This window comes from Erythrolamprus reginae, chromosome 2 (genome assembly GCF_031021105.1).
Source record: "Erythrolamprus reginae isolate rEryReg1 chromosome 2, rEryReg1.hap1, whole genome shotgun sequence".
In the NCBI taxonomy this organism is placed as follows: Eukaryota; Metazoa; Chordata; class Lepidosauria; order Squamata; family Dipsadidae; genus Erythrolamprus; species Erythrolamprus reginae.
The window spans coordinates 26,936,434-26,956,123 of record NC_091951.1 but is presented as its reverse complement, the minus strand read 5'-3'; the positions used below and the strand labels follow the sequence as shown (position 1 = coordinate 26,956,123).

Below are 19,690 nucleotides of genomic sequence, written 5' to 3'. Positions count from 1 at the left end.
CTCAGAAGGGGTTTAGCCTCTCACAAGAAAACAAAATTGATCAACTTTTGCAAAATTGCAACATGAGTGACGCACATCCATGTCGCTCTCCAATGCAAACAGATTTTTATAAGTTGACACAACAGAGTAGTCCCGAATTTAACGATCACTTTATCGTTCAGTCATTGGGTCACTGTTATACATTAGCAGTTGGACAAGGCCCGACATTTCACTTAGTGTCAATCTTTTGTCAAGATACGTTGGCAGAGCAACATTTCATTGGACATGCATAAAGAGACTGCTAAGATACATGAAGCACACAAAAGACATGAAGTTGTTCTTAGAACCAAAACACAAAAAGTTTCCTGAGTTAGTTTACTACGCAGATTCTGATTGGGCAGGTGATAAAGAAACACGAAAAAGCACTTCTGGTTATATAATGTTTTGAATGGTTGTCCAATTTATTGGAAAGTTAGAAAGCAGAACTTTATTTCTTGTTCTTCTACTGAGTCAGAATATGCCTGTGTTTCTGACTGTTGTAATGCTTTAACCTGTGTTTCCGCTCTCGTTGATAGTATTTGGAGTGATCCTATAAAACCAATTGTTATTACGGAGGACAATGTTTCCATTACCTTCATATCGGAAACTGAATATGTTGGAGCTCATTCACGGCACATCAACATAAGATATAAAAATGCCAGAGAATATGTGAAACAAGGATTCGTGAAACTACATTATGTGCCCACAACTAAACAGATTGCTGACGTGCTGAATAAACCACTGTCAGCTGACCAACATGAATATCTCTGCAAGAAAATGTGCCTTATGTGAACCAATGTTACTGATGACTGCCAAAGAAGGGGTGTCACGCTGAATATGGCCAGCCCGAGACATTTAGTAATTAAAGGCTTAACTTTGTGTGCCTTACTAAGATCCTCCTATTATGATGTAATATCCTGCCAAATCTAACATCACTTTCTTTTTCATTGTAAAACTCCCTTCTCCTTTTACCTCTATCATGTGAAGACATATTTGTTGTGTTGTCCCTCAAGACATGTTTTATTTTTCTACTTTTATAATAAAAGAAATCTTATTTTGAACAAATGACTAAAGGCTTCATCTATCGCCTCCTCGGTGTTAATGTTCTAATGGACTTTAATCACTTAAAAACCGCGACACCGAACAATTTTCAGAGGTAGCCCCATGTAGAGAGCATTGCAGTAGTTGAATCTCGAGGTGATGAGGGCATGAGCGACTGGGAGAAATGACTTCCTGTCCAAATAGGGCCGCAACTGATGCACCAGGTGAACATGTGCAAACGCCCCCCTTGCCACAGCCACAAGATGATGTTCCAATATTAGCTGTGGATCGAGGAGGACGCCCAAGTTGCAGACCCTCTCCGAGGGGGGCACTAATTCCCCCCCAGGGTAATGGATGGACAGATGGAATTGTCCTTGGGAGGCAAAACCCATAGCCACTCCGTCTTGCCCGGGTTGAGTTTGAGCTTGTTGACACCCATCCAGACCCCAACAGCCTCCAGGCACTGGCACATCACTTCCACTGCTTCACTGATGGGACATGGGGTGGAGATGTACAACTGGGTATCATCAGCGTACTGATGATAACGCATCCCATGCCCTTGGATGATCTCGCACAGCGGTTTAATGTAGATATTAAATAGCAGGGGGGGGAGGACCAACCCGAGGCACCCCACTAAGGGAGAGACCTCGAGGTTGACTTCTGACCCCCCACTAACACCGACTGCGACCAAACAGAGAGGTAGAAGGAGAAACACTGAAAAACAGTGCCTCCCACTCCCAACAGTCAGCATAAAAAGATACCGTGGTCGATGGTATCAAAAGCCACTGAGAGGTCAAGAAGCATCAGGACAGAGGACAAGCCCCTATCCCGGGTCCGCCAGAGATCATCCATCAGCGTGACCAAAGCAGTTTCCGTGCTGTAGCTGGGCCTGAATCCTGACTGTTGAGGGCCTAGATAATCGGCTTCTACCAAGAACCGCTGGAGCTGGAGCAACACCACCTTCTCAACAACCTTCCCCATAAAGGGAAGGTTGGAGACTGGATGATATTTGTTGAGTACGGATGGGTCCAGGGAAGGCTTCTTGAAGAGGGGGCATACAATTGCCTCCTTATAAGGAGATGAAAAGGACCTCCTCCTTAAATTGGTTAATGTGAAACCTTCTGAGCTAAATTTAGAGATCTGGAAGCTTAGAATGATGAAATTATGATGAAAGCCTCTTTAAGCTTTGAAGGACATTTTTTGTTCATCATAAATGTGCAACTATTGTCAAATCCCGAGTTGGCACAACTCCTTTTCCTGCACCTTCAAAACCACAATCACTGTCGAAGTGTGGTCATTGAACCACTACTAGGATTACCACAAATTTTGTGGATCAAGTGCATAACCGCTTCTACTGTACCATTGTAACTTTGAAGGCTCAGGGACAAAGTGGTTAGTGAGGACTAACATACCTTTTGGCAAGACATGGAAATAAAAACAAAAATTGAACGGTTGAACAGTGTTCCAATACTTGAGGAGGTGGTATAAAGAAGAGGGTATCAGCTTAGTTTCCAAAGCAAAGGAAACAAGACAAGGAGCAATGATGGAACTAACCCAGGAGAGAAGCAACCTACAACTTCCGGTCAGGAGAAACTTCCTAACAGTGAGAATACTTAACCAGTGGAACAGCTTACTTTCAGGAGTTGTAGGTGCACCACTAGAAAGACACTGGAGGTTTTTAAGAGGATGTTGGATAAATATTTTTCCTGCCTAGGCAGCGGGCTGGACTAGAAGACCTCAAAGGTCCCTTCCAACTTGTAATTCTGTGTGAGTCTTTGATGAGTTTTTAACCAGCCTGGAATTCTGACTGAAACATCTGACAATCGGAACATTCAAAATCTTTCTCTACTGTCTGAGTCCTCTGGTGTATCACTAGCTGGGAACTTTGATTGAAAGTTTTTCTACAATCAGAACATTCATAGTTCTTTCCCCCCTGCGAGTCCTTTGGTGTTTCACCAAACTGGAATTCCAACTAAAATATTTCCCACAATCAGGATATTCTAAAAGTTTATCTCCTGTATGAGTCCTCTAGTGCAGTGTTTCCCAACCTTGGCAACTTGAAGATATTTGGACTTCAGTTCCCAGAATTCCCCAGCCAGTATTCGTTGTTGGTGAATTCTGGGAGTTGAGGTCCAAATATCTTCAAGTTGCCAAGGTTGGGAAACACTGCTCTAGTGTTTCAACAGATGGGAATTCTGACTAAATCTTTCCCCACAGTCAGGAACTTCAAATGGTTTCCCTTCTGTGTGAGTCCTCCGGAGTTTCACAAGGCTGGACCTATGACTAAAATCTTTCCCACAGTCCAGACATTAAAAGGGTTTCTGTCCTATATGACACCTCTGATGTTCCATCAGATGGGAACTCTGACTAAAACGTTTCCCACAGTCAGGACACTCAAAGGGTTTCTCTCCTGTGTGAGTCCTCTGGTGTTGCGCCAGGTGGGAACTCTGACTAAAACCTTTCCCACAGTCTGGACATTCAAAGGGTTTCTCTCCTGTGTGAGTCCTACGGTGTTTAAAAAGGCTGGAATTATGACTAAAACCTTTCCCACAGTCTGGACATTCAAAGGGTTTCTCTCCTGTGTGAGTCCTCTGATGTTGCACCAGACTAGAATTCCGACTGAAACTTTTCCCACAGTCAGGACATTCAAAGGGTTTCTCTCCTGTATGAATCCTCTGGTGTTGCGCAAGGTTGGAACTATAACTAAATGTTTTCCCACAATCATGACATTCAAAAGGTTTTTCTCTTGTGTGAGTCCCCTGGTTTGTCACCAGGCTGGAATTATCACTAAAACCATTCCCACAGTCCAGACATTCAAAGGGTTTCTCTCCTGTATGAGTTGTCTGATGTTGCACCAGGTGGTAACTCTGACTAAAACATTTCCCACAGTCAGGACACTCAAAGGGTTTCTCCCCTGTATGAGTCCTCTGATGTTGCACCAGGTGATAACTCTGACTAAAACTTTTCCCACAGTCTGGACATTCAAAGGGTTTCTCTCCTGTGTGAGTCCTCTGGTGTTTCACCAAGTTGGAATTATGACTAAAACTTTTCCCACAGTCTGGACATTCAAAGGGTTTCTCTCCTGTATGAGTCCTCTGGTGTGTCACCAGGTTGGAATTATCACTAAAACATTTCCCACAGTCCGAACATTCAAAGGGTTTTTCTCCTGTGTGAGTCCTCTGGTGTTTCAAAAGGCTGGAATTCTGACTAAAACATTTCCCACAGTCCCGACATTCAAAGGGTTTCTCTCCTGTATGAGTCCTCTGGTGTGTCACCAGGCTGGAATTATCACTAAAACCTTTCCCACAGTCCGAACATTCAAAAGGTTTTTCTCCTGTGTGAGTCCTCTGGTGTCTCACCAGGTTGGAATTACCACTAAAACATTTCCCACAGTCAGGACAGTCAAACGGTTTCTCTTCTGTATGAGTCCTCTGGTGCTGCACCAGGTTGGAACTCTGACTAAAACTTTTCCCACAGTCAGGACATTCAAAAGGTTTCTCTCCAGTGTGAGTCCTCTGGTGATTCAACAAGTTGGAATTCTCACGAAAACGTTTCCCACAGTCCTGACATTCAAAGGGTTTCTCTCCTGTATGAGTTCTCTGGTGTTGAACCAGATTAGAATTCTGACAGAAACTTTTCCCACAGTCAGGACATTCAAAGGGTTTCTCTCCTGTGTGAGTCCTATGGTGTTTCAAAAGGCTGGAATTCTGACTAAAACATTTCCCACAGTCCCGACATTCAAAGGGTTTTTCTCCTGTATGAGTCCTCTGGTGTGTCACCAGGCTGGAATTATCACTAAAACCTTTCCCACAGTCCGAACATTCAAAGGGTTTTTCTCCTGTGTGAGTCCTCTGGTGTCTCACCAGGTTGGAATTACCACTAAAACATTTCCCACAGTCAGGACAGTCAAACGGTTTCTCTTCTGTATGAGTCCTCTGGTGTCTCACCAGGTTGGAATTATGACTAAAACTTTTCCCACAGTCTGGGCATTCAAAGGGTTTCTCTCCAGTGTGAGTCCTCTGGTGTTTCACCAAGTTGGAATTCTCACAAAAACGTTTCCCACAGTCCTGACATTCAAAGGGTTTCTCTCCTGTATGAGTCCTCTGGTGTTGAACCAGATTAGAATTCTGACTGAAACTTTTCCCACAGTCAGGACATTCAAAGGGTTTCTCTCCTGTGTGAATCCTCTGGTGTTTCATGACTGAAATTGTGACTGAATTTTTTACACAGTCACATTCAAATATTTTCTATTATTTGTGAGTTTTGCGTGCTAGACCATACTGGAATTGTCTCTTTGAAGCCTTTCTCAAGGAAAGGATGTTTAAATGGCTTTATTTCTGTGTGTGCCTCGTTTAGTGTCCCATGGCCTGAATATTTCTAATGAAAAGTTCACACAATCTGCAGAATCTTATGTTTTCTCCATCATGTGTTTTTCTGGTGTACCATATTGCCATGCTCACTAAAGCACATAGCACATTGGGAGCACTTTTTTGGCTTCCCTCTTGTGTGTTTGTTTCTAGGAATCACAAGGGAGCTGTTCTGACCAGTTTTTGCTACATTGAGATAGTGTGTGTGGCTTTTCTCCTGTCTAGCTCTTCCTTCCATAAACAGCTGTGATATTTCTTCTTTTCCCACAGTAGGCAAATCTATGCTGCCTTTCCACAGTTGAAGTCACCAAAAATATGGACAATGCCTTTTTTAGTGATGCTTTCATTCAAGCCATTTTCTTCCTCACAGGGAGAGGCCTGCATTCCTGTCTGCTCTACATGGCTTTACTATTGACCTTTTCCTCCCCACGGACATCCAAATATTTCCCTTTTTTGCTGATTGAAAAATAATCTCCTTTAACTTTCCACGTAACCTTTCCTTGAGCATAATCGGCTTATTTGAGCTTGAAATCCTTCTTGATTTTCTCTCCCTTGTCTAACGGCTGCTGCTGGAGTTGGAGAAGAATTATATCATATTCTGAAATAAATGAAAAATATTTTGTTTTTTTGCTTGATTTTCTTCCCTTTTCAGTGTTGGTTTTTATTTACAATTGTCCCAAGTGCTCTTATTGCCATTTTCTTCACCTCTAAGATTCAAAGAAAAAAAGAATTTTAATTTTTATAAAGTAGTAAGAGATGATGTATAAAAAGAAGAAAAGTATATATTACAACAAAAAAGCAAATATGCCTCAATAATAATCACTTAGATTATTTACGATTGGAAAATATTTTGTTTTTTCGCTCGATTTTCTTCCCTTTTCAGTGTTGGTTTTTATTTACAATTGTCCCGAGTTCTCTTATTGCCATCTTCTTCACCTGTAAGATTCAAAGAAAAGTAGAATTTTAATTTTTATAAAATAGTAAGAGATGATGTGAAAAAAGAAAAAAAGTATATATTACAACAAAAAGGCAAACATGCCTCAATAATAATCACTTACATTATTTATGATTCATTAGATACGTAGAAGACTAACAAAGCTTGCATTTGCGGAAACTAGCCTGTTTGTCCAGCAAATCAGTCCAGCCAGCCCACCAACCCAACCAGCCAGCCACAACCAGAAGAAATGGAGTTGAAGTCTTCAATGAAACACAACAGCAGTAGGAGGTTGTGGAAAAATATATTTACTTCTTTATACTACCATTACTACTACTATTTATACTATACATACAATAAACTAGTATCTTACTAGTACCTTGCTACAACTATCTTAGTTCAATAACTCACAGGAACCAACAGCACACAGCTAACAGCGAACAGAGAGAGAGAGCTCTTGCCTAAATACTTTTCACATAATTACTAGGTTGTTGCACGCTCAACTGCCTTAGAATGAATCAGCATTCTCAACAGAGGCCTACTTTCTGCATTAATTAATTAATTGATTGATTGATTGATTGATTGATTGATTGATTATTAGATTTGTATGCCGCACCTCTCCACAGACTCGGGGCGGCTCGCAACAGTGATAAAAACAGTATACAATGACAAATCTAATATTAAAAGTCTATAATAATAAATCTAACATTAAAAGTCTTAAAACTCCATTGTTTAAAAATCATACATACAACATACCATACATAAAACATACCAACATACCCTACATAGGCAAGGGGAGATATCTTAGTTCTCACATGCCTGACAACAGAGGTAGGTTTTAAGGAGTTTACAAAAGGCAAGCAGGGTGGGGGCAATCCTAATCTCTGGGGGCAGCTGGTTCCAGAGGGTTGGAGCCACCACAGAGAAGGCTCTTCCCCTTGTTTAGTTGATGGGACCCGGAGAAGGCCAACTCTGTGGGACCTAACCGGCCACTGGGATTCATGCGGCAGAAGGCGGTCTCGCAGATATTCTGGTCCGGTGGCATGAAGGACTTTATAGGTCATAACCAACACTTTGAATTGTGACCGGAAACTGATCGGCAACCAATGCAGACTGTGGCGTGTTGGTGTAACATGGGCATATCTAGGGAAGCCCATGATAGCTCTCACAGATGCATTCTGCACAATCTGGAGTTTCTGAACACTCTTCAAAGGTAGCCCCATGTAGAGAACGTTACAGTAGTCGAACCTCGAGGTGATGAGGGCATGAGGGACTGTGAGCATTGACTCCCGGTCCAAATAGGGCCGCAACTGGTGCACCAGGTGAACCTGGGCAAACGCCCACCTCGCCACCGCCAAAAGATGTTTCTCTAATGTCAGCTGTGAATCGAGGAGGATGCCCAAGTTGCGAACCCTCTCCGAGGGGGTCAATAATTCCCCCCTCAGGGTGATGGACGGACAAATGGAATTGTCCTTGGGAGGCAAAACCCACAGCCACTCCGTCTTATCAGGGTTGAGTTTCAGTCTGTTGACACCCATCCAGACCCCAACAGCCTCCAGGCACCGGCACATCACTTCCACTGCTTCGTTGATTGGACATGGGGTGGAGATGTACAGGTGGGTATCATTGGCATATTGATGATATCTCACCCCATGCCCTTGGATGATCTTACCCAGCGGTTTCAGGTAGATATTAGATAGCAAGGTATTATATTAAGATATTATTCAGGGATTTTTAATTCCTGACAAAGACTACTGAGAGACATTCAAATTCAATTGTTTAATTGGGTCAATCAAGAATTCTTAGCAATGCAAAGAACTATCATCAAATATATCTTGAAGTGCTAGGTATAGATTATATAATTGTAGATACCCTGTTTTCCCGAAAATAAGACAGGGGCTTTGACCCCTCTCCCCCAAAAGCCCTGGCCTTATTATTGAGGGATGTCTTATTATTTTGGGAGTGCAGTAGGCTGGGAGCATGGGAGAACATGTCCCATGGCAACTGCCTCACCCTTCCTGCTTTTAGCGCTGGCCGAGTTGCAGGCCCACTGCCGCTGCCGCATGGAGCATAAACATATATCCTTGGTTTTCTTCTTTTATACTTTTATCTCCAGACTGTTTCCTTCTATATTTCGTACTACTCCCCTCCTTCCCTTCCCTCTACCTTCTTTCTCCCTCCCTCTTTCCTACTTCTTTCCACTTTCTCTCTCTTTCTACTTTCTCTTTCTCCCTCTTATCCTTCCCTGAGTACACCTTTTTATGGTTAGCAGACTAGCAAGTCAGAAGCCTTAACTTCATTTCAACATAGGAGCTATTTCTTAAACTTATGTCATTATCATGCCTCTTGATTTTAGGCCGTATTTCTCCCTCTCAATTGGTATCTTTATTCATCATTTTTTTAGTTCTATAATTTCTAGATGCGCTAAATGTTTAATTTCTTTTCCCCTTCCAACTTTTAAAAATTTTACTTTTAACTTATTCTCTATATTTAAACAAATACAATTCTTGTTATCTTTATTCCATCCATTTGTTAATCATTTTAAATTCCACATAACAAAAAAACCAACTTATAAATTATTTAAACTTATATAAATACCTTTAAGAGTACAGTGATCCCCCGAGTTTCGCGATCTCGATCTTCGCGAAACGCTATATCGCGATTTTTCCACCCGATGACGTCACTCTCTTCCTTCCTCATCTTTCTTTTTCTCTCTCTTTCTCTATCTTGCTTCTTCCTCTCTCACACTCTCTCTCTCATCTCTTTCTTTCCTTCTCTCTCTTTCTCTATCTCTCCCCCTCTTGCTCTCGAGCGGCAAGCGAGCAGCCGGGTGGGCGGGTGAACGGGCAAGCGGAAACCGGGCGGGCGGGTGAACGGGCAAGCGGCAAGCGAGCAGCCGGGCAGGCGGGTGAACGGGCAAGCGGAAGCCGGGCGGGCGGGTGAACGGGCAAGCGGCAAGCGATCTTGGGGTTTCCCCTTTGCCTGGGCAGCGGGAAGACCCAGGGAAGGTTCCTTCGGCCGCCCAACAGCTGATCTGCTCCGCAGCGCGGCAGCAGCAAGGAGCCGAAGATGGGGTTTCCCCTTTGCCTGGGCAACGGGGAAACCCCATCTTCGGCTCCTCGATGCTGCCGCGCTGCGGAGCAGATCAGCTGTTGGGCGGCCGAAGGAACCTTCCCTGGGTCTTCCCCGCCGCCCACACGCAAACTCCACATCTGCGCATGTGCGGCCATGAAAAAAAGGGCACGCATGCGCAGATGGTGTTTTTACTTCCGCACCGCTATATCGCGACAAATCGAGTTTCGCGAGGGGTCTTGGAACGGAACCCTCGCGAAACTCGAGGGATCACTGTATTGATTATACAGATTTTCTATCATTTGGTATCAATAAGCATCTGAATCTTGTCAATATTAAATCAGGTTTGTAAGTTATATAAATCTTATAGAAAACAAAGGGTAATAATTGTCCAATTTATATCTCTTTCCAACAAATGATCTACTATAGTCTAATTTATTTCCCTTCTTTTCTTTATTCTTTTTTCCTATCAACATCAATATTTGTCAACAAATCGCCATGTCCAGATGGCATCCACCCTAGAGTTCTCAAGGAACTCAAGTGTGAAATTGCTGAACTTGTAGCTAAAATATATAATCTTTCTCTAAGATCAGGCACTGTACTTGAGGATTGGAGGGAGGCAAATGTAACCCTGATCTTCAAGAAAGGATCCAGAGGTGATCCAGGAAATTACAGACCAGTCGGTTTAAACTCAGTTCCAGGCAAAGTGATGGAAACCATTATTAAAGATAAAATTACTGGGCACATAGAAGAACAGGCATTGCTGAAAGAAAAGCAACATGGTTTCTGCAAGGGCAAATCATGTCTTACTAACTTGTTAGAATTCTTTGAGGGTGTAAATAAACACATAAAGGGGACCCAGTTGATATTGTATATCTTGACTTTCAAAAAGGTCCCTCACTAAAGGCTCCTAAAAAAGCTCTTCAGCCACGGAATTAGAGGACAGGTCTTGTCCTGGATTGGCTAATCTGGCTAAATTGTAGGAAGCAAAGGTGTCAATAAATGGACAATTCTTTGGATGGAAAGAGTGAGAAGTGGTGTGCCTGGAAGTTCAGTTTTGGGTGCTTTACCTTTTAATGTATTCATTAACGTTCTGGATGTAGAAATAAATAGTGAGGTAGTCAAGTTTGCTGACGACACTAAATTGTTTCCCAGTAGTGAGAAGTGAAACTGATTGTCGGGAGCTCCAAAAAGATCTTTCAAAATTGAGTGAGTGGGCAACAAAGTGGCAAATACATTTCAACCTAAACAAGTGCAAAGTTATGCATATTGGGGCAAAGAACCCCAATTATACCTACCAACTGATGGGGACCAAGCTTTCCGAGACAACCCAAGAAAGGGATCTTGAGGTTTGGTGGACAGCTCAATGAAGATGTCAACCCAGTGTGCAGCAGCAGTAAATAAAGCAAATTCCATGTTTGGAATGATTAGGAAAGGAATCAAAAATAGGTCGGCAAGTGTTGTATTTGTCTCTGTACAAATCGATGGTGAGACCACCGTTGGAGTAGTGTGTACAGTTCTGGTCACTGCACCTCCAGAAGGATATAATGGAACTGGAAAAGGTGCCAAAAAGGGCAAGAATGATCATTAGCCAAACAGCTAATATAACAATAAATGGAGATAAGACAGATAAAATTAACATTGAAAAAGGAGTTAGACACGGTTCTCCTATTTCCCCACTATTATACATTTTGTATATTGAAATCTTATTGTATACTGTGAGAGCAAATCCAGACATTAGAGGTTTGAAAATTAAGGATCAACATTAGGAGACACAAGCTTTTGCTGACAATTTAGTCTATATCGTAGAGAATTCATCAATTTCGGGATTGGAACTGTTAAGGGAAATGAAAAAATTTGGAAGAGTAGCAGGGCTCAAAATTAACAAGGATAAAACAAAGATGTTAACTTAAAAGTTGTCTAAAAAACACAGAGGAATTACAGCTAAATATACTTCGATAAAAGAAGATAATTATCAAAAATTATTAAAGGATATCCAGAAAGATTTAGTGAAGTGGTCTAAATTACAAAAATATCCCTGCTAGGTAGAAGCTCAGTAATTAAGATGAACGTACGTCTGAAGGTACTTTACCTATTTCAGACAGCTCTAATTAGAAACTAACAAAAATTTTATAACGAATTGGATAAATCAGTTAGGAAATTTATTTGGAAAGGGAAAAAACCCAGAATTAAATATAAACTGTTACAAGATGCAAAAGATCAAAAGGTCTACCAAATTGGAAGTTATACTATCAAGCGGCTACCGCTTTATGGTTAAAAGACTGGGTAGTATTAGTAAATAAGAGATTATTAACCATTGAGGGACAAGACCTACAATACGGATGGCATAAATACCTATGGAATAATGAAGAAAAAATACATAGATACTTTAAAAACCATTATATCACAGGCATATTAATTCAAAACTGGCTGGCAATTCAGAAAAAAATTTATTCACAGATTCCAAAATGGCTTTCACCTTTGGAAGCAATAATGTAGCCAAACTCAATTCAGGCAAATAATACCATTACATATAAGAAACTACTATCAGAACAGAATGAGATGAAATCTAGAACAAAATTAGTAGAAGAGGGTGTAAACATTGATTGGTGGCCCTATTTTCAATTAAAAAATAAAGAGAAATTTGACCTAGAAAAATTTGGCTTCCAATCAAGTGAACAAGAAATCGATAAAATTTGTACAGGACGGGAGGGAAAAGAAATTTCAAAATTTATAAATGTCTTTTAAAAAATGAAATGGAGGAAGAAAGAGTTAAAGAGGTCATGATAAAATGGGCCCAAAATGTAGGCCATACGATTGAGTTAGACAAATGGACCTCTGGAATTATAATTTAAAACTTACCATCTCTTCTGTGTATAAAGAAAACCTCTACAAAAGTTTTTATCAATGGCATTTTACACCAGTAAAATTGAGAAAAATTTATAAAGGAATGTCTCCAAATTGTTGGAAGTGTAAAGATGAATTAGGCACATACTTTCATATGTGGTAGACCTGTGGGAAAGCTAGAAAACTTTGGAAATTAATATGGAAATGGATAAAGGAAACAACTGAAATAGAGATTAAATTTGAACCAGAAACACTTATATTGGGAATGGTTGATAAAAATACCAAAAGAGATGACAAATATCTAACTATACATCTACTCACAGCTGCAAAAATCTGTTACGCTCAAAATTGGAGAAAGGAATTTACATCCACTTTCATATTATAAACAAGACAATGGAATTGGCTGAAATGAATAGATTGACTTTGTGCATTAAAGATAGGGAAGACACAGTGTTTTACAAAATGTGGGATAAATGGTATACCGGTAATTGGCTACGCAAAGGGAAAAAAACCCCTGGAAATAAATAGTCCTTATTTTACATAGCAAAAGGGAAGTATACTAAGAACCAAAACCTTTTTTCCTTAACCCAGACATGCTATAAATGTATATAATCTAAAACAGTGGTACCTCAAGATACGAATCCCTCGTCTTACGAACAACTCAAGATATGAACCCAGGGTTCAGAAAAAAATTGCCTCTTCTTACGAACGTTTGTCGTGTTACGAACGCTAAACCCGAACTTCCGGGTTCGGCATTCGGGAGGCTGCTGGGAAGCCCCCCGGCTGTTTTAAAAGGTGAAAGCCGGGCGGCGGGGCTTCCCAGCAGCCTCCGAAGGCTGAACGCGGAAGTTCAGGTTTGGCGTTCGGCTTCGGGAGGCTGCTGGAAAGCCGCCCGGCTGTTTTAAAAGGTGACAGCCGGGCTGGGGGGCTTCCCAGCAACCTCCCGAACCCCGAACTTTTGCCGAACTTCTGGGTTCTGGGTTTGTGGGGTTGCTGGGAAGCCCCCCAGCCCGGCGGTCACCTTTTCAAACAGTTGGGCGGCTTCCCAGGAGCCTCCGAACGCCGAACGCGGAAGTTCGGGTTTGGCGTTCGGCTTCGGGAGGCTGCTGGAAAGCCGCCCAGCTGTTTTAAAAGGTCACAGCCGGGCTGGGGGGCTTCCCAGCAACCTCCCGAACCCCGAAGTTTTGCCGAACCTCTGGGTTCGGGGGGTTGCTGGGAAGCCCCCAAGCCCGGCGGTCACCTTTTAAAACAACCGGGCGGCTTCCCAGGAGCCTCCGAACGCCGAACAAGGTATGACTGTATTTTGGATTAGAATCTTATGATCTAATTAATGATTGTAATATTTGAATATTTTTTTTCTTAAATAGTTTTATGATAGCTCTAGAACTGAAAAGTATAATCTGTATACTTTTATTATTCTTTTCAGTTTTCAAGAAACATGGAGCTAACCTGATAGGAGTGCATGAAAAACTTTAATATGGAAAACAGCTAATTGAATATTAAATTGTTTGTTTACAAAATATAATACGGAAAGAGAGAGCATGACACCTCTTTAATGCTTGCTGTTCTTTTTATTTTTTCTGTTGTTTTCTGTTTTGTTCTTTTTCTAAGCGTTGTTCTTTTCACTTGATATTGGTTGACTGACGTTTATTTTCTGTACTATACACTCTCTAATATATTTTTTTTCTAAAAAAAATAGTGATCAAGGAAATGGAGCACCTACCTTATGAAACCAGGTTGCAACGCCTTGGTCTCTTTCAGCCTTGAAAGATGACATTTCAGAGGTGACTTGATCAAAGTGTATAAAATCATGCATGGGATAGAAAAGGCGGATAGAGAAATAATCTTTTCTCTATCACACAATACTAGGACGATGGGGCAGTCCCTAAAATTCATAGGTAAGAAAGTGTGGACTATGGAATTCACTTCCTGAAGAGGTTGTGACAGCTGTCAGCCTGGATAGCTTCAAGGCAGGATTAGACAGATTCATGGATGCCAAGTGTATCGGTGGTTATTGAAATGGATGTCCAAGTGTCCTCTATGTTGGTTGAGACAGGCAGGATTCCCTTGGATACCATTTGTTGGGGGTCAAGGGAAAGGGAGGATTTGCCTTCTCTTTCTGCTCAAGATTCCCATGTGGTCAACAAGTGGTCAAAATAGGAAGCACCATATCCACCCCTGTCCCAGTTAACAGCAGTGTTCCCCAAGGTTAGATTAGATTTATTGAATTTATATGCCACCCCTCTCCGCAGGTACTGTACTGGGACCAACGCTCTTCATTCTCTACATCAATGATCTTTGCGATTACATCACAAGCAACTGTGTCCTCCTCGCCGACGATGTAAAACTCTTCAACACCACCGATAACACAACTACTCTCCAAAAAGACCTGAACTCTCTTTCTGAGTGGTCTAACACATGGCAACTTCAAATCTCAACTAGCAAATGCCCTGTCCTACACATTGGGAAAAAGAATCTAAACTCCAAATACGAACTGAATAATCAAATTATCACAGATAACCCCCACTCGGTTAAAGACCTCGGTATACTAATAACAAAAGATTTAAGTGCCAAAGCCCACTGTAACAATATAGCCAAGAAGGCTTCAAGAGCTGTAAACCTAATCCTACGTAGCTTCTGCTCTGGCAATCTCACACTGTTTACCAGAGCTTACAAAACTTTTGCCAGACCCATTCTCGAATACAGCTCATCTGTTTGGAATCCATATCGCATCTCAGACATTAACACCATTGAAAATGTCCAAAGATACTTCACCAGAAGAGCCCTTCACTCCTCCACTCGAAACAGAATACCCTACGAGACTAGATTTTCAATCCTGGGTCTAGAAAGCCTAGAACTAAGACGCCTTAAACAAGATCTAAGTATTGCCCACAAGATCATATGCTGCAACGTCCTGCCTGTCGGCAACTATTTCAGCTTCAACCACAATAATACAAGAGCACACAACAGATTTAAACTTAATATTAACCACTCCAAACTTGACTGTAAAAAATATGACTTCAATAACCGAGTTGTTGAAGCGTGGAACTCATTACCAGACTCCACAGTGTTATCCCCAAACCTCCAACACTTTACCCTTGGATTATCCACAGTTGACCTATCCAGATTCCAAAGAGGGGGGAGTACAAGTACAGCGTTTCCCAACCGGTGTGCCACGGCACACTAGTGTGCCGCGAGACACGGTCACGTGTGCCGTGAAGCTCCCCGCCCAATCTGCCCCCTCTCCTCCTCTGCCGCCTCCTGCCTTGGGGCGCGACTTCTCTCACGGCGGCGGCGGCTTCAGCTCCTCAAGACAAAAGCGCTCCCAGCCAGGGGGCTGCGAGAGGGACGGGCTGGGCTTTCCCAAAACGGACGGAGAAAGCCCTCTCTCGCAGCCCCCTGGCTGGGAGCGCTTTCGCTGCGAGAGGGCTTTCTCCATCCATTTTGGGAAAGCCCGCCCCCCCCCCTCTCTCGCGCGCGCCGCTCCCCTTTTCTCTCAGCCCTCCCTGGCTTCGCTTCTCAATCCCTCCCTCCTTCTGTCTTTCCTTTCCCTCAGCCGTTCTGTCTGGGGGTCTCCTGCTCTTCCCTTCCCCGCCTCCCAGACTTTGCCTTCGCCACCCCCCACCCTTTGCCGCATCCAGCAGTTCGCTGCTCTTTCTCTCTCTCTCTCTCCTGTGAGGTGGGGGAAGGAAAAAAAAAAGCAAAAAACCCCTCGCGCTCGTCCCTTCAGCAGCGAGGGAGGGAAGTCAGAGGGCGAGGGAACGAGCGAGCGCTCTTGTCCTCGGTGCCCTCTGCAGCCTTCCTGCCTTCTTCTTTGCCGCCGCTGAGGGACGGAGAGAAAGATAAAAAGGAAAGAGGGAGGGAGAAATAGAAAGGAAAGAGGGAGGGAGGAAAGAGGGAGAGATAGAACGGAAAGAGGGAGGGAGAGATAGAAAGGAAAGAGGGAGGCAGACAGAGAGAGAGAGAAAGAGAGACATAGCAAGAGAGAGAGAGAGAAAAAGAAAGAGATAACGAGAGAGAGAAAGAGATAGCAAGAGAGACAGAGAAAGAGAGAGAAAGGGATAGAGAAAGAAAGAGAAAGAGACAGAGAGAGAGAGAGAGATAGCAAGAGAGACAGAGAAAGAGAGAGAGAGAAAGAGATAGAGAGACAGAGAGACAGAGAAAGAGAGAAAGAGATAGAGAGACAGAGAGACAGAGAAAGAGAGAGAGATAGAAAGAGAGACAGAGAGAGACAGAAAGAGAGAGAGAGAGAAAGAGATAGAGAGAAAGAAAGACGTAGCAAGAGAGACAGAAAGAGAGAGAAAGAGAGAGAATGAAAGAGATAGCAAGAGAGGCAGAGAGAGCAAGGGAGAGAGAAAGACATAGAGGGAGGGAAGGAGGGAGAGAGAAAGAGCAAAAAAGAGAGGAAGAAAGAAAGAGGGATGGAGAGAGAGAAAGGAAGGAAGGAAGAGAGAAAAAGGGAGGGAGAAATAGAGTGAAATGGAGGAAGAGATTTTTTTTGTCCAAACTTTTCTTTAGCCCCCCCGCGCGCTCCCCCGCCCTCCCCCGTTCAGTGTTCCCCAGGATTTTGAAAATATGAATAATGTGCCGCGGCTCAAAAAAGGTTGGGAAACACTGCACTAGAGTGCCTTTGGTCCCCTGTCCTATTGCTCTCCTATATCCCCTATACCTTTCTTCTATTCCTATATTTCTTCTTCTATTCTTTCATTGATATGTTCTATTCCTATAACTTCTCTTCTTTCTTAGATATATTTTACTATGAGTATATCCTGTATAACCTTCATCATGTATTTTACTATGTGTATACCCACTAAAACCCTCATTGTGTATTGGACAAAATCAATCAATCAATCAATAAAAATGTACAATTGGCTTTCGCCAGATCTTGTTGTTGAGCCTGTTCTAATAAAGAGTTGTTTTGAGATGGCTTGCTGGTCTTTCTGAGATTTAACGAGAAGGGTTGCATAAATTGGGCATGTCTAGCCAAGTGAAAGGAAGGGCTAGGTATGACATGGAAGCTATCTTCCAACACTTGAGGGGTCAAGAAGAAGGGGGTTAATTTATTATGCAATGCAGCAGAAGGCAAGACAAGAATCAGTCGATGGAAACTAATTCAGGAAAAGAGCAGCCTACAACTAAGGAGAATTTTCCTGACACTGAGAACAATTAACCAATTGTCTGAAATGGTATTGGGCCTTTTGATTGTGCACAGCGTCCAAATAGAAGATCTGCAAGGTCCCTTCCAACACTGTCACAAACCCCAGTGGTGGAGCACCCACAACCTCTGGAGGGAAGCCATTCCCAAAGAATCAGGCACAATCTGAGGTTAGTTGGGGGAAAGATCAGAAGCAACATGAGAAAATACTATTTTACTGAAAGAGGAGTAGATGCTTGAAACAAATTTCCAGCAGACGTGGTTGGTAAATCACAGTAACTGAATTTAAACATGCCTGGGATAAACATAGATCCATCCTAAGATAAAATACAGGAAATAGTATAAGGGCAGTCAATCTTTTATGTTTCTATCAGCCTTAACTTGAAAGAGGCATTTTCAATTTTCCCACCAGCAGAAAATTGCAGCCACCAGTGGGCTTAAATTTGGGCAGGAGGGAAACCTACAGCAGCAGCCGAATCTGACACGCTTCAGCCCAGTTGCTTCTCTGCTTCCAGGCCGTGGAGGAGACCGAACAACCCTACTTGCTCCCGGACTCTCCTCCCACCTTCTCTCAACTCACCTTTCAGCTGCTGCCTCGATCCTCGGAAGACCACAAAAGCCGCTCTGCGCGCCACCTTCCTCCCATGAGTCATCCGGAAGAGGAAGTTCCTCTGAGTTTCTTCTCCCCATCCTTTCTAGCAATGCAGTACAAAATTGAAGCTCAAGCTAAAGCTTTCGAAGCATAGATGTTGCCTGATCGCCATCTAGCGACAGGAGGTGGAAAAACACGCTTTTCCAGCCTCCACCAAGCCGCTTGGAAGATGTCTTTACTGGTTACATGGCAGCAGGTCGTTTTCGACTACTCACAACCGACCTTTAAAACTGAGGAGCCAAGTGAAAAAGTGAAACGCGACACCACTTAGCTTCGGTTTTTTGGTGCCTTTGGGTCAGTCTTGATGCCTGGCCTTGCAGTTTTCTTGGCAAGTGGTTTTGCCCCCTTTCCTTTAGCACTACACTAAACTGGGTCTTCTTCCTCCCCACAATCTCTATCCATTGACCTACTCCTGATGCTCCACTAGCAAATTCAAGGATGCAGCTTTCAAGATCAATCAATTAATCTGAATAGACCTCGAAGGGACCATGGAGGTCTTCTAGTCCAGCCCCCTGCTCAAGCAGGAGACCTTAGGTTGCTTCTCTCCTTCATCAGTTTCCATCAATTCATATGCTGCAACCTCCTACCGGTCAATGACTACTTCAGCTTCAACAGCAACAACACAAGAGCACGCAACAGATTCAAACTTAATACGAACCGCTCCAAACTCGACTGTAAAAAATATGATTTAATAATTGAGTTATCGAAGCGTGGAACTCATTACTGGACTCAATTGTGTCAACCCCTAACCCCCAACATTTCTCCCTTAGACTCTCCACGATTGACCTCTCCAGGTTCCTAAGAGGCCAGTAAGGGGCGTACATAAGTGCACTGGTGTGCCTTTCATCCCCTGTCCAATTGTCTTTCCTTTCTCTCACTTATCATATATATTCCCTTTCTTTCATATATCCTCTCCTCTAAGTTCACTTTTACCCTTATACATATTACTACATGTCTATTTTTCTTCCTATGTATTTGTGTATCGGACAAATGAATGAATAAATAAATACATTATTATTCCTTGTCTTGCTTTCTTGTGCTTGGAAAATAGCTTGACCCCCTTCGCTTTATGGCAGCCAGTCAAAATATTGCAATACTGCTATCGTGCCTCCTTTTGTCTGTCTTTGTATTAGAATAGACATACCCAATTCCTGTTCTTTGTAAGGGGAGTGCATAAGTGCACCAGAATGTTTTCCATCCCGTCCTAGTTTCTCTTTTAATATTATCATGTATATAAATATTATTATATCTTTGTATACCACCAATATGTAACAAAACAAATTAAATAAATAAGCCTCCAGTCATCATTGTTGCTCTTCTCTGCACTCTATCCAGAGTCTGAATATCTTTTTATATTGTGGTCACTACAATTGGAAGCAGTATTTCAACTATGGTCTTACTAAGGTTTGTAACTGTAACTTCATGGGATCTTAATTCTATCTACTAATGCATTTTAGGATTATATAGGTTATTTTGACTGCTGCCATTCACTATTGTCTCACATTTAAGTAATTGTCTACTAGGATCCCTCACTCAGTTACTGGCAGTTAATGACATTGTCTAGTTGACAGGACCTGGAGAAGGCCAATGCCGTGGGACCTGAT

The 19,690-nt window shown here is 42.5% G+C and overlaps 1 pseudogene; it reads right to left on the bottom strand.

The window, feature by feature from the left end:
• Positions 1–18,112, bottom strand: part of LOC139163075 (zinc finger protein 850-like) — a 55,500-nt pseudogene extending 37,388 nt beyond the window's left edge.
• Between the last annotated feature and the right edge of the window lie 1,578 nt (positions 18,113–19,690).